This window comes from Bacillus rossius, chromosome 2 (assembly GCF_032445375.1).
Source record: "Bacillus rossius redtenbacheri isolate Brsri chromosome 2, Brsri_v3, whole genome shotgun sequence".
In the NCBI taxonomy this organism is placed as follows: Eukaryota; Metazoa; Arthropoda; class Insecta; order Phasmatodea; family Bacillidae; genus Bacillus; species Bacillus rossius.
The window spans coordinates 66,247,474-66,260,201 of record NC_086331.1 but is presented as its reverse complement, the minus strand read 5'-3'; positions in this window follow the sequence as shown (position 1 = coordinate 66,260,201).

Below are 12,728 nucleotides of genomic sequence, written 5' to 3'. Positions count from 1 at the left end.
TTTATTTAAAATATAGGAAAGAGTGCTGTTGCTTAGCAGTCTTCAATCGGCAGTTGGCAGTAGCCAATATATTGATTGCAACGAGCAGTCGTCAAGTTATTGATGCAAATGAAAGTTTAAAGGCAAAAATATTATGGTTTAAAAAATCTATGTTGATGAGATGCATAGACCACTTACCTTACCAAAATAAGAACTGGCCAGTGGTAGCTCTTTGGAATCAACTCATCAAAGAACAACGCCTTAAGGAAATTCATCATTATTTTCTTATAGCTGGACACACACATATGCCATCTGACAGAGATTTTGCTTTAATAGAGAAGTGCCACAGGAAGGTTTCTCAAATATTTTCACCAACAGAATGGCTCAATATAATAAAAAAAGCAAACAGAAAGAGACCCTTGAAAGTGATAAGTATGTCACAAGTTGATTTTGTTAGTATGGATAGTCTTTTAAAAAATATAAGGAAATCTAAGGAAACAAAATGTGGCCAGGTAGTGAAATTTTCTTCCGCGCTTGCATTCAAGTTCACTTCTGAAAAACTAACTAGCTTCTTCATTAAGCATGCAGTGAATGAACACTACAAAGAGGTGAATTTGTGCAAGGTTGGCAGACCTACGGGAAAAAAACTTTGTAATCTGCTGAGGAACTATACGTACATCATCACTGAAGATTAACAAGAAGAAGTTGGATGATATGCGAAGCCTTCTTCCATTTGTTCCTTCTGTCCACCACAACTTCTATTATGGACTTCAACCTGATAGTGCTACGGATGTTGATGCAGATGTGGAACTGTTGACTTAAACTTTGTTATGTAAAAAGAATATACTACAGTATTATAGTGCTATTTCCACTTACTGCCTATTTGGTATTGCTGTTTGTTCGCGTAATTTAAGTTAAATAAGTCGCACTAATATTATAGTAACTGATCAGACATTTTCCATATGCATCACACAGGGGTGCAACAACTAAATTTCTAAAGAGGGGGGGGGGCAATATACCTTTTTATAAAGAATCATTTATATGCACCACATGTGTTTATTACATATATAATTTGATAATTAAAGCAAGGCAATAATATGACATGCCTCACATACATGTGCATTATCACAGTAATATTTATCTACATTGAGCAACTTAACAGATGAGCAATAAAGTGATAAGCCACAAATATTTACACAAATGAAAGTTAAAAAAATACTACTGGTCTCAATTTACACCATTGGTGAAAATACAAGTGGCCAATATGCTTTCTAATAATTAAGTTAGATAATCATTAATCCTCACATTAAATAAAGCAATAACAAGAATTATTGAATTTGGTAAAAGTTTAAAATTGCTATATCTCTAATTGTGCATGATGTGGCTTGTCGCTATACTGCACGAAGCCCTTCAAACAATCAACACGTGAAACAATTTCCATGTGTAGCGCTCAATTAAATTTTATACGCGAATGGTACAGGAAAAAGATTGTTATGTTGTTTATGTTTATCTACATGCACATTTATGTATTTTTTAATTAGCTTTAAGATAGAGTATATTAAGTTTATGATTCATTTCGACTAAGATAAAATAGTAATTGCTTTCGCTCGTGTTAAAATGTAGAATATTTCTAACGCAAACCCCCAAAAATGTCTGCTTGTTCTAACATTTATGCTCATGAAATGTAAACCTTTAATGATACACATTCTCCCAGTCATACAGTTTCAAAAATAGGAAGTATCAGTTTCTTGAGGCCAAACTCTAAGCCAAAATTGATAAGTTTATTACAAAAAAAAATTGTTCGTTAAATTTTTTCGCAAAATCCTTTGTTTAGGACATGTTTCACATTTTGTGTAATTTAATATATACTAAGGCTACACATAATCCAATGTATCATTTGAAACAGAGTTATAACAGCCGTTAGACAATCTTGTTTTCAATCTTAAGAGTCACTTTAACAACTTCCGTCTTCTCAACCAATATATTGGTGCCCTTCTGTGCGCGAAATTAAAATTTTTGTGGCACTATTAGTGCCTGTAAATGTGCAGTTCTGCGTTTCCGGGAATAATGTTCCTTAAGAAAAATGCTTGTTTTGACATTCCCTGCCACCCATAACTTTTATGCTCCACAAATTCCGAACAACTGTATATTTCCAGCAGTCTGTCTAGAATGATGAACCCGAGTTCATTCGTTTACCACAGTCTTTACCTGTCTAATGTGTTCTGTAGTAGGAGCCTCTTGACCCAGCCTAATCCTCTTGGTCAGGCACCCAGGACGGCGCCGAGCAAAGACGTATTCGGGGGGGGGGGGGGGGGGGGGGGGAGAGTCGCTGGGGTCCAGGCTCCTCACAGGATTAAAAAAAAAAACAATCGAAGTTAGAACAGAAAAATTACAGGAAATTGGTAAATTAAGATTATAAAGAGATTATTTATGAAGGCTAATTGCAGTCCTCATTGAAACTATTTACTCTCCATTATAACCAGAAATGCCCTATATACAGAGACCGCAGGAATTTTGTGCCCAAGCAGTCAATATATAATGCCGCTTTCATATTCATTACTGTGAGTATTATGTCTTTCATACAAATTGACGTGTATTTTATAACATATATATATATATAACATTTTCAACGGATATCATAAATCAATTTACTTGAAAAAAGTTTTAAATACAATTAAAATCCTAATTTAAAATATTAATTTTTTCTTCTTTTTTCAAGCAAAATCAAAATCATTCCTTAAATTTCTTATCCCTGAGATTTTAGTGTGACAACCAATTTTCTCTTAAAATCCAATAGTACAGAAATCTCACTCGTAAAAAATGAATATAATGAGTATACTGGACCCCCTTATTCATAAAATCCTGGCTACGGCCTTGCGCCTTCGCGTCGCCGGCGCAGGGGACGAGGTGGCAGTCCGTCATCCTCAGACGCAGAAGAATTGTGTGAAATTGTAAGTGGCTGGTCTACGTGCGGTGGAAAGCCTACCATTCAGTGACCGCTTATCATACGCCTGAAATAATCTACGTTCGGGTATCTTTTTTTTGTTGCTGTTGTTTAAGTAAAAGTTAGGTGAGGTGAGGCAGGTTACAAAAATACCATTTTTTTTATCGCATGGGTGAAAATGTTTTCGTATATATAGTTGATGGAAACTTTGAATGAAACTGTGATTAAGTGAGGCTATTTCCATTAATAATAATAAGAAGAAAAAATCAATGTTTATTTTGTATTTTCCGAAATGTATTGTTTAAAGGTTGGTTAGGTCAAGTCAGTGACATTCAAAGTACTCTAAAATCTTGCAAAGGTATGAATTCTCACTAAAAGAATAACATTATTTTAAAAATTCCGATTGAAAATTTGCAGGAGTGAGAGTTGAACTTTGGATGTGTCCGTGTCTGATCGGCGGTCAATGGACTGTAGGCTTCCCTCGTGCGACACGCAGCCATAAAGTAGTTTAAGCTACGTACGGTTTAATTCCACAATAAACACTTTTTAGGCTACGGCCAGACGAGCGTTATTTGAAGCGGTTCGTGCGCTGCCAAATGTAGCCATAAAATGCGTCGCATGGCAGCAAGTGTGGCTGGCCAGACGCACCGCAAATGACGCGCCTCAGCAAGTGAAGCTAGCTGAGACACGCGCGTGACGTAGAAAGAATAGGACCGGACCCATTTCTGAGCGCGAAAAATGCGGCAGTACTTACACCAGCCAGACGTACGACATTTGCAGCAGACGGAAGAACGAAGAGCCACGCACGGTGATCTACGTAGCGCGCAATGGATTTGAGTTATATTGACAGCGAACGAATGATACTGGTAATTGAAAGTCGACCATGTTTATACGATACAAAATGCGTAATATACAAGAATCGTACTTTGAAAATGGATTCGTGGTTGAGCGTCGCAAAAAATTTTGTCAGCGAGAAATGGAACGACATGACGAATGAAGAAAAAAATGTATGTGGTAAGTGCAATAGACGTAGCTAATAGTATCTCACAATATGTGCATGTATGTTTGTAAACACATATTTGCGGTACGTTTATGATGTAACAGTTATAAATTAAATCACATGTTTGACATTTTGAGGCAGGGTGGTAAAAATATACGAACAGGAATTTATAGATCTTCATAGGCAAAATTGTAACCAATGTACATAAAATAATACTACCTTATCAGTAAAATTGGTGTGTATAGATTCGGATGTCTTAAAAGATGTAGGAGATAAACAGGCAGTACTGTCACTCTCCAGTAATGAAAACAGACAACTAATACATATTATATATAATATATTATACAAGTCTGGTAGACACCTTCTTTGTGTTAAACATCATTGCCTTTATACTTGATACAATACTGTGGGAAATTTTTCATGTTTACAATCTTAGTTGTTGGTAAACCATCGCCAAATTACAGCACTGGAGATGTGACAAAAAAACATAACATAATTAATGACATCAGAATACTAACAAAGATAATAAGGGAACTAAATTAGGATCCCATGTTTGCACAATACTATGCACTAACAAAACAACACAGGATAAACTTTCCGTACACAATGAACAACTACATGTTATCAACAATGCTATTTTGCCATGGAAGTGAACCTAGGTCACTGCAGAAATACTGTGCGAGGTGATCCCTGATGTTCATTCCAGTCGAAGTGCCTCTTTTTCCACGAGGAGGGACGCTGTCCAGAGGACATGTCAGTGTGTCGTCAAAGTTATACCCATCACGCTGTCTCAGAAAGTTGTGGAGTACACAACATGCCTTAATTATATTGTCTGCAAAGTCACAGCTGACATCTATAGGCTGATGAAAAAGTCACCATTTGTTTGCAAGTATCCCGAAAGCGCATTCCACAAACCTGCGAGCACGCGACAGTTTGTACTTGAATATTCTCCATTCATGTGTGAGATTTCTTCCTGGATATGGCCTCATGATGTTTTCGGCCAGAGCGAATGCCTCATCTGCTAAGAAGGTGTAAGGAACTGGTGCACCGTCAGTGTCAGCAACCAGTGGTTTGGGTTGTGGTACATTTGAGGTGTTGGAATAAATCCTCTGCCCTAACGCTGTGTTTTTTAGTACATTGGAGTCGCTTTCTTTCCTGTATGCTGCAACATTTATGTACGCGAAACAATAGTTGGAGTAAGCTACTGCCATTAGCACAACAGAGAAAAATTTCTTAAGGATAAAGAAATCACTCCCACTGTAACTTGGACGAATTATTCTCACATGCTTCCCGTCTATTGCGCCGGGGTAGTGTAGTAGTCGGCTCTTGCTGCGAATGTTTCTGAAATGCGTAATCAGTCCTCTGTTGACGGTTGTTTAATGTATTTTCCGCGTAGAACATTTCACAACGCTGCACATGTTTCGGCAACTATTTCAGCAACTGTTGCCCACCCAATCAGATACTCGTAGTGGAGGGAACGTAATGAGCAACCTGTACCGAGATATCTGAAACAAATGGAATATACAGTATTACAACAATCTACTCTGTAGTACGATGTACGAGTACGAAAACTATTGCCAGTGCGTATATTTGCAATTGCCCGTTTTATATTAATGTTTTCTACTAATATGCAGGTTTCGTAGTAAAGTATTTTTTAATGTATATTTATATATTATGCTTTCAGGAAGAAAGATACAAAAACGATGAAAATCTTTGAAGGATTCGTTTGCAAGAGCCTTGAAGAACCAGGAAGGTTGCAGTGGCAGTGGTGCTACGAAATGTAAGCCGTACGTGTATTACAAGCATATGAGCTCCCTCACACGCACCCTACAACCAAGGCCGTACGTATGCAGTACATTTGTACGTTGTATGATTATATTTGTGAGATAGGTGGTTTCTGACACTTTATACACGCTACACACCATGTTCAGGTATATTGACAGATGTGCCTACACTTCACTTGCTAGTAAACATGTTCTCTTAACATTGCATGGACAAATAATTTATAAACATGATGCATGTGCATCTGCATAATTATCAATTTTTTTAATAGATGTATTCGTGGTAGGAACGGTCTCGTGCAACGGCGTGTCATTTAAGGGGACGATTACGAGTGTTTAGTTTGTAGAATAATTGACTATGTTTTCCTATCATTGATATTTTTGTAGCTTCCATATTTTTTAAAGGTAATTTCATAGACAAAATTAGCATTAAGGGGTGTTGTGAATATAACTAAACCCCATAAATTAAACTGCATGAATCAATGTGCACAGATAAACTATGTAATGGGTTACTTGTATACCTTTATATAACACCGAATATTTTGGTAGTTGAAAAAGAAAAGATGATTTGGAAATATTTTAGGCAATTTAAGTAATTTTTAAAATACAAACATATTAATGTGTGTGTTTTTAATACATGCTGAAGTAGCACATGAGTTCGTTTTTAGTGTACAATACTGATTGTAGTTAACTTAGTAGGTTGTGGTTTTATGCGTAAAACCGTAACACGCACAGTTTAACCATGTAATAGACAAACAATGACAGCTAAAAATGTTTTAAGGTGACAATCCAAGGTCACTATTTATGTCTAAATATAAATATTTATTTAACTCAAATATGACACAATAATATAGAACAATTTACAGCGAACTACTCTGTTAATAACTTCGTGCAATACCTGGGAAACAAGTGCAATACCTGGGAAACAAGTGCAAGTTAATGTCTTTTGTTGTTAAATGATATGTGTTAGTCGATTAGTGCACTACAGTTCAAATACATTTCAAATTCGTGGTGGTGTGTGCGCAATACCAATGCCAGGGACCATTTAACAGTTAGCAGACGGTGCGTATTATAAGCATAAGTGTTATCAATACAATACAGAAAGACGTGGAAGTTTTTCCTAACGCCGTATAATATATATTACAGGACCTCTGGCAATATGGATGTAGAAGAGTCACATCCTTCACCTGACATGGATGGATCAGGGCATAGGACGGAGGACGAGCAAGGGGATGTTCAAGTGATCGGGTCTACAGTCAGCAGGCCGACAAATTCTCACCAACGAAAAAGAGGTGCCAATTCTTTTGAGCGGGAACTCACTGATGTTCTTCAGAGTAACAAGATATCACGAAATATTAATGAAGAACTTGAACGCGACCCAGACAGAATGTTTCTATTGTCTTTGCTACCTAGCATGAAAGCTGTCAAACCTGAGTATAAATTGGACATGCAGATTAGCATGCTGGAGGTAATGAAATCATTCTCCAGTGCACCAACTCTGGGTTTCTATCCACACGCACCATCATCTTACGGTGCCCCACCATCCTTCGTCCCGTGTACCCAATATATTTCATTACAGTCGCCGACGTCTGTGGCATCACATGAGTCAGACTAGTCTATCATGTCACTTTTTAAGTTGCCGTGATGCACAACGGTTTGGTGCTTTCAAATTTTAATTTGATATCAAGTAACACTGTATTATCACTACATTAAACTTACCTTAGTGTAACTGCTAGTTTTTCTTCCAACTCTATACAGTCCCGCATAACGGTGTTCTGTTTTGCTAACATACCACTCACAGTCAAAGCTGATAGCAGGTAAATAAATGAATTCACCAACATACGGTAATACTCGTGAAATTTTTTTGGGGTACTCTTTCAGTTTTTCATGCAGTATTATATACTTACCCTTTGTTGATCGTTCACTAATTAAAGGGTGTACCCTCAATTTCCTTCGGCGTTTTCGTCGGCGATGTACAAGTGCTACTACTACTGCAGCTTCCTCCACGAAATCCATAGTTGGCGCACTGCAATCAACTGGCTGCAGCGAGCGCTATTTGTTGCACGTGTGGCCGTGTATTGTTTCACTTACGACATTTCACGCTCGTGTCTGGCCATGCGCTGCGACTTTTAACGCTAGCTTCATTTGTCGCGCTCAACATAGCTGCAAATAACGCTCGTCTGGCCGTAGCCTTAGGTGTCTTCATTCTGGTGAGCTTTGACCTTGTAGTACAGTTGCACCTGTAGTGAAGTTTGAAACTTCGATAATGATTCCATTGAGAAAAATAAATTGTATTGACGTACCTACGCAATGTCTTGTGCAGTGACAGAGCAATGGAATGCTCGGGATGTTTTCGCTGCGGTAGCAGATTAAGTCATCTAACGGGAAGTAAATAACGCTTGTTGTCATTAGTGAGATATCACCTGTAGCCAGTCAAATTATAGTAGCCAAATATTTTTATTGGAGGATGATTTAAATAAAATTTGCTAACCAAATGTAATATATGATTTGAAAATATTTAGTGGCAAAATCAATGAATTAGCGTACATATGGTATGTAAACTTGTGGTTGATTTTGAGGGTAAGGTCATTTTTGAAGCATCACCAGCCTCTTAATTCTGCACAAATGAATGTAAAAAATCAACCCGAAGTCCTTATACTTAATTAAGTGACCACGTTAATTAATTGATTAGATCACTCGCTTCCTACCAAGGAGGTACGGGTTTGATTACCTACGGTGTTTAGTCTGAAGTTTTCGTAATTGTAAAACAAGGCGGACGTTTCCGTAATATTGGGTCTTCTCGGGGTTATCATGTCTCGTCATGTCTCCTCTCCCAAACTGATTCTGTCAATTATCCATTCTCATATAATCATCCATTATCTAATGACCTAGTTTTCGACGAACCATTAAAGCCATTCAAACATTGTGGGTGTTAATGGCGATGTATGAACTACACAGGCAATGGAGTTCGCGAACATTTACGTCGTGGCATTTTGAAAACAAGAAAAATGTTTTTTTAAATATATTTTTTGTGCGTTGAGCTGTCCATGCAATAAGAACATACGTATGTTTTTTATTGAATGATCAATGCACAAGAATAATACTCTGAATAATAATTAGATTTTTTAAAAAAAAGAAATAGCTACATTTCTGCTAAATAAATCTGTATGTTTTATGGGGGAAAAATTGTAAAGTAATAAATTACAAAAACCTGTCTGATATATTGTAAAGACGATGTAGGCATACTGGGCACTAATAGAGTAAAGGTTAAAACAAAAAATTACCAAATATCATCTCAGAAATTATAAAACGATGTAGCCTACTTGTGGAGAGGACTGAATGGATTCGACTGCCAACGAATTCATTCCCAATAGGAAATCGATTAATGGCAGGGAGGCTCGTGTGGATAAATAAGAGGACGAAAGGAGTGTAGAAGGATAAGATTTGGCACCGTTGTGTGGTTTAGTATGTGTTTTCGCTTTCATCCAGCTTCAGACAAAAGAACTCTGTTTCTACATGGCGTTCAAATAAACAACGTTCAAGTCCACAAATCCATAAACGACACTACACACTAGCACCACTGCCGCATTAAATGCAACATTTATTATGTAGTTGTATTTGTATGTGTATAACTGAACCTTAACATTTCACGTAATCCTAAATCAGAAAATTATATTACTTGTTGCATGATGTTAGTACGTTTAGAGAAGAAAATTTTGCATAAATTCTTAAATAAAGTTTGTAATTTGTACTATCTGCAGCCATGTTGAGAATAACTGATTTCCAATCATTGCAAACTATAAGTTCATACTTTAATATACATATAAATTGTAAAATTTTTCAAAGCGTAGGTCTGTACATCTTAAATATTTAATATTGGGATGTAAATCGTGACGTAATGCGACAATCAAAGAGATCAAAGGTGAGTAAGATTTGATAAAGTTAAAGTTGTAAATCTAGGGATGTAAAATTAATGTATTTACTACTTTAAATGCAAATATTAATAAATTTTTCATTCTTAATTTCTGCTCCTAAAAGAGAGTAACGATTAAGAGTATTCATAGTGTAGGCCAAGTGTTTCTTCTATTCATGAAAATATAGTAGTGTAAAACCAATGGAAAAGATTAAAACTCCTTAAAAATAAATATATTTTTTTAATTTTATTGTATTTCAAAGTTCAAATACAGTGAGGTGAAACAGAAGGTCCAACTGCTAAGTTATTTCTAATAATACTTCAAAATACTTCAGAGCTAAAGATGTGAATAAGTCACATTTAATCTTCAATATAAAAAAGTATAACTTTTTATTGGATAAAACGGCATCCGAACCCTGGAGTTAGAGTTTGGAGCCAGAGTCAATGTCCGCAATCTTGTATTGTGTAGTCACAATGGCCATCTTGGATTACCTTGACCTTTTACCTTGACCTTGATCCCGGCTGCCATAGTGGGTTCCGCAATTTTAAATTATGAATACATCCACCATTAAGTTTTTCCGCCATCATGGATTCTATAACTTTCCACCATCATGAAATCGAGTGCGCAACTCATTTACGTTTAACATTTTGCTAAGCATGCCATCTTGGATGTGTATGATATCATCGTTATACTTTTCGTTTCGGTCACCAACTAAAAATCTAAAACTTTGCAATTTCCGTTGAAAGTTAAAAAAACAAACAAATAAAAAAATACAAAATTACAAAAACAGCTTCTGCCAGCTTGTGAACTTCTCCTTTGTTCAGCAATGATACAGTTCTACCACAAGCCATAATGCTTTGTAATTTATTATTATTATTTTATAATTTCGAAATATAATTTTTTATTGTGTAGTTTTTATTTATTTTTTTCTGTAGATCGCTGATAATGATTAAGGAAAACATGCGTTAGTTTTTTCAGTGTACTCCTGATTATTGCTGCCAATATTTTTATGGATTTCTCCGAGTGCACATGATTATTACTTTCAATATTTGTTGGTTAACTTCATGTGCTCCTGATTATTTCTGGCGAAACCAAAGCTGATGTTCTCCGAATACTTCTAGTTATTTATGAGAAATATATCTCTGCACGAAAATGTTTTTACTAAATGAGACACGCAGTTTTATTCAGAGTTACATTTAATTAGTGAATTTCCGCTACCAAACTATCACTAGCAAACATTTTTTATTAAGTGGTTCGTAAAAAAAAATTAACCTCAGTCTATTACTATGAGCATATAGACCTAAGAAATACTGCCATGCAAGACCAACTTTCTTCTACTTGCTGCCTTGCGAAGCCATACTTCTCTTGCGATCGTGAGTGAGCATCCACATAAAAAAAATATATTTACCACAAAACAAACGTAGAAATATCTGTTGCCAATAATCAGGAGTTGGTGTATTAGGTATGTATGGGACAGGGGAGGGGGGAGGGGGATCGGGGATCCAGTAGATAGGAAATACCGATTCAAGGACAGGCGCAGGAGCCAGGAGCCAGCGGCCATCTTGGAAGACGTCATCGAATCCATGCTAATCCATGCTAATCCATGCCAATCTATACTCATCTATGCTAATCCGTATGCCAATCTATGCTAATCCATGCCAATCTGTATGCCAATCTATGCTAATCCATGCTAATCTGTATGCTAATCCATGCTAATCCGTATGCTAATCCATGCAAATTTATGCTAATCTGTATGCCAATCTATGCTAATCTGTATGCCAATCTATGCTAATCTGTATGCCAATCTATGCTAATCCATGCTAATCCATCCGCCTTTTGTATTTCTAGAAATTTCCACCAACTTCGAATCGTGACGTCACGTCACGGCCGCCATCTCGGATTCGATTTTTATTTTCGAACTTCAACTTTTCGAAATTCAATGTAAACATCAGCCGCCATCTTGTTTCGTCTGCTGGTGGCCGCCATCTTGTTTTCGTCTGCTGGAGGCAGCCATCTTGTGACGTCATATAGTTCTGTTGGTCGCCACCAGATAGCAGCAGGGATTATTTTTTTCTTTAAATAAAATATTCTCAGTGCCGAGGCTGGGATTCGATCCGCCGGACATGAAAACATCGAGGATGTTTAGGTTAGAAAGCAGACGCTCTATCCACAGGACCATGAGACCAGTTGGAATATAGTGGAATAAATAATCCATATATGCTATGTACTGACATCAAGTTTATGATAAAAGGGAGGAGGGGTTTTTTACTTCCTTAATGCATACCTAAGGCGCCACATTTGAAATTAAAATTATTATACAGCCGCCATCTTTAATTCCAGCACAGACTACCACATGGTGCCAAATTCAAATATTAGTTAGGGAGTCGGCAGACAGGTGTCACACGCCGCCATCTTGGTTGTCAAGTTGGCTGGTAGATGGCGCCACCGTCGCCTAATTTTAGTTCATATAATCGATACCAGATGACGCCACCGTCGCCATCTTTAGTTCATATAATCGATACCAGACGATGCCACCATCGCCATCTTTAGTTCCTAGTGTTGCTACCAGAGCGTGCCACCGTCGCCATCTTTATTTCTTAAAGTTACCGCCGGAGCGCGCCACCGTCGCCATCTTTAGTTCCTAGTGTTGCTACCAGAGTGTGCCACCATCGCCATCTTTAATTCTTAAAGTTACCGCCGGAGTGTGCCAAATTCAAATTCAAAAACCTAGTAGATAGCATCACTAGAAACCATATTGGCCGGAGAGGTGTGGCATGATGCGTCAATGTATATGTTCCCTTATGCGCATCAGATTCACACACGAGAATTTTCATTGTCAAAGTCCCTGAATGTATGCTTATAGGGGATTACTCGTTTAACTGTATATACCTTTTAAGTAAATAACCTACAAGTGATATGTAGTCAGTCGAGACAAGTCGGGAACGAGTCGAGACAAGTCTAGACAGAGTAAGTCTAGACAGTCGAGACAAGTCGGGGGACAAGACGAGACAAGTCGGTAGCCTGTATTCACCAAGTTCTCCGTTGCCGTCACTGTCAACTGGGTATCTGACGAGTCCTAATTAGTATACTCATACACATCCTACATCTAT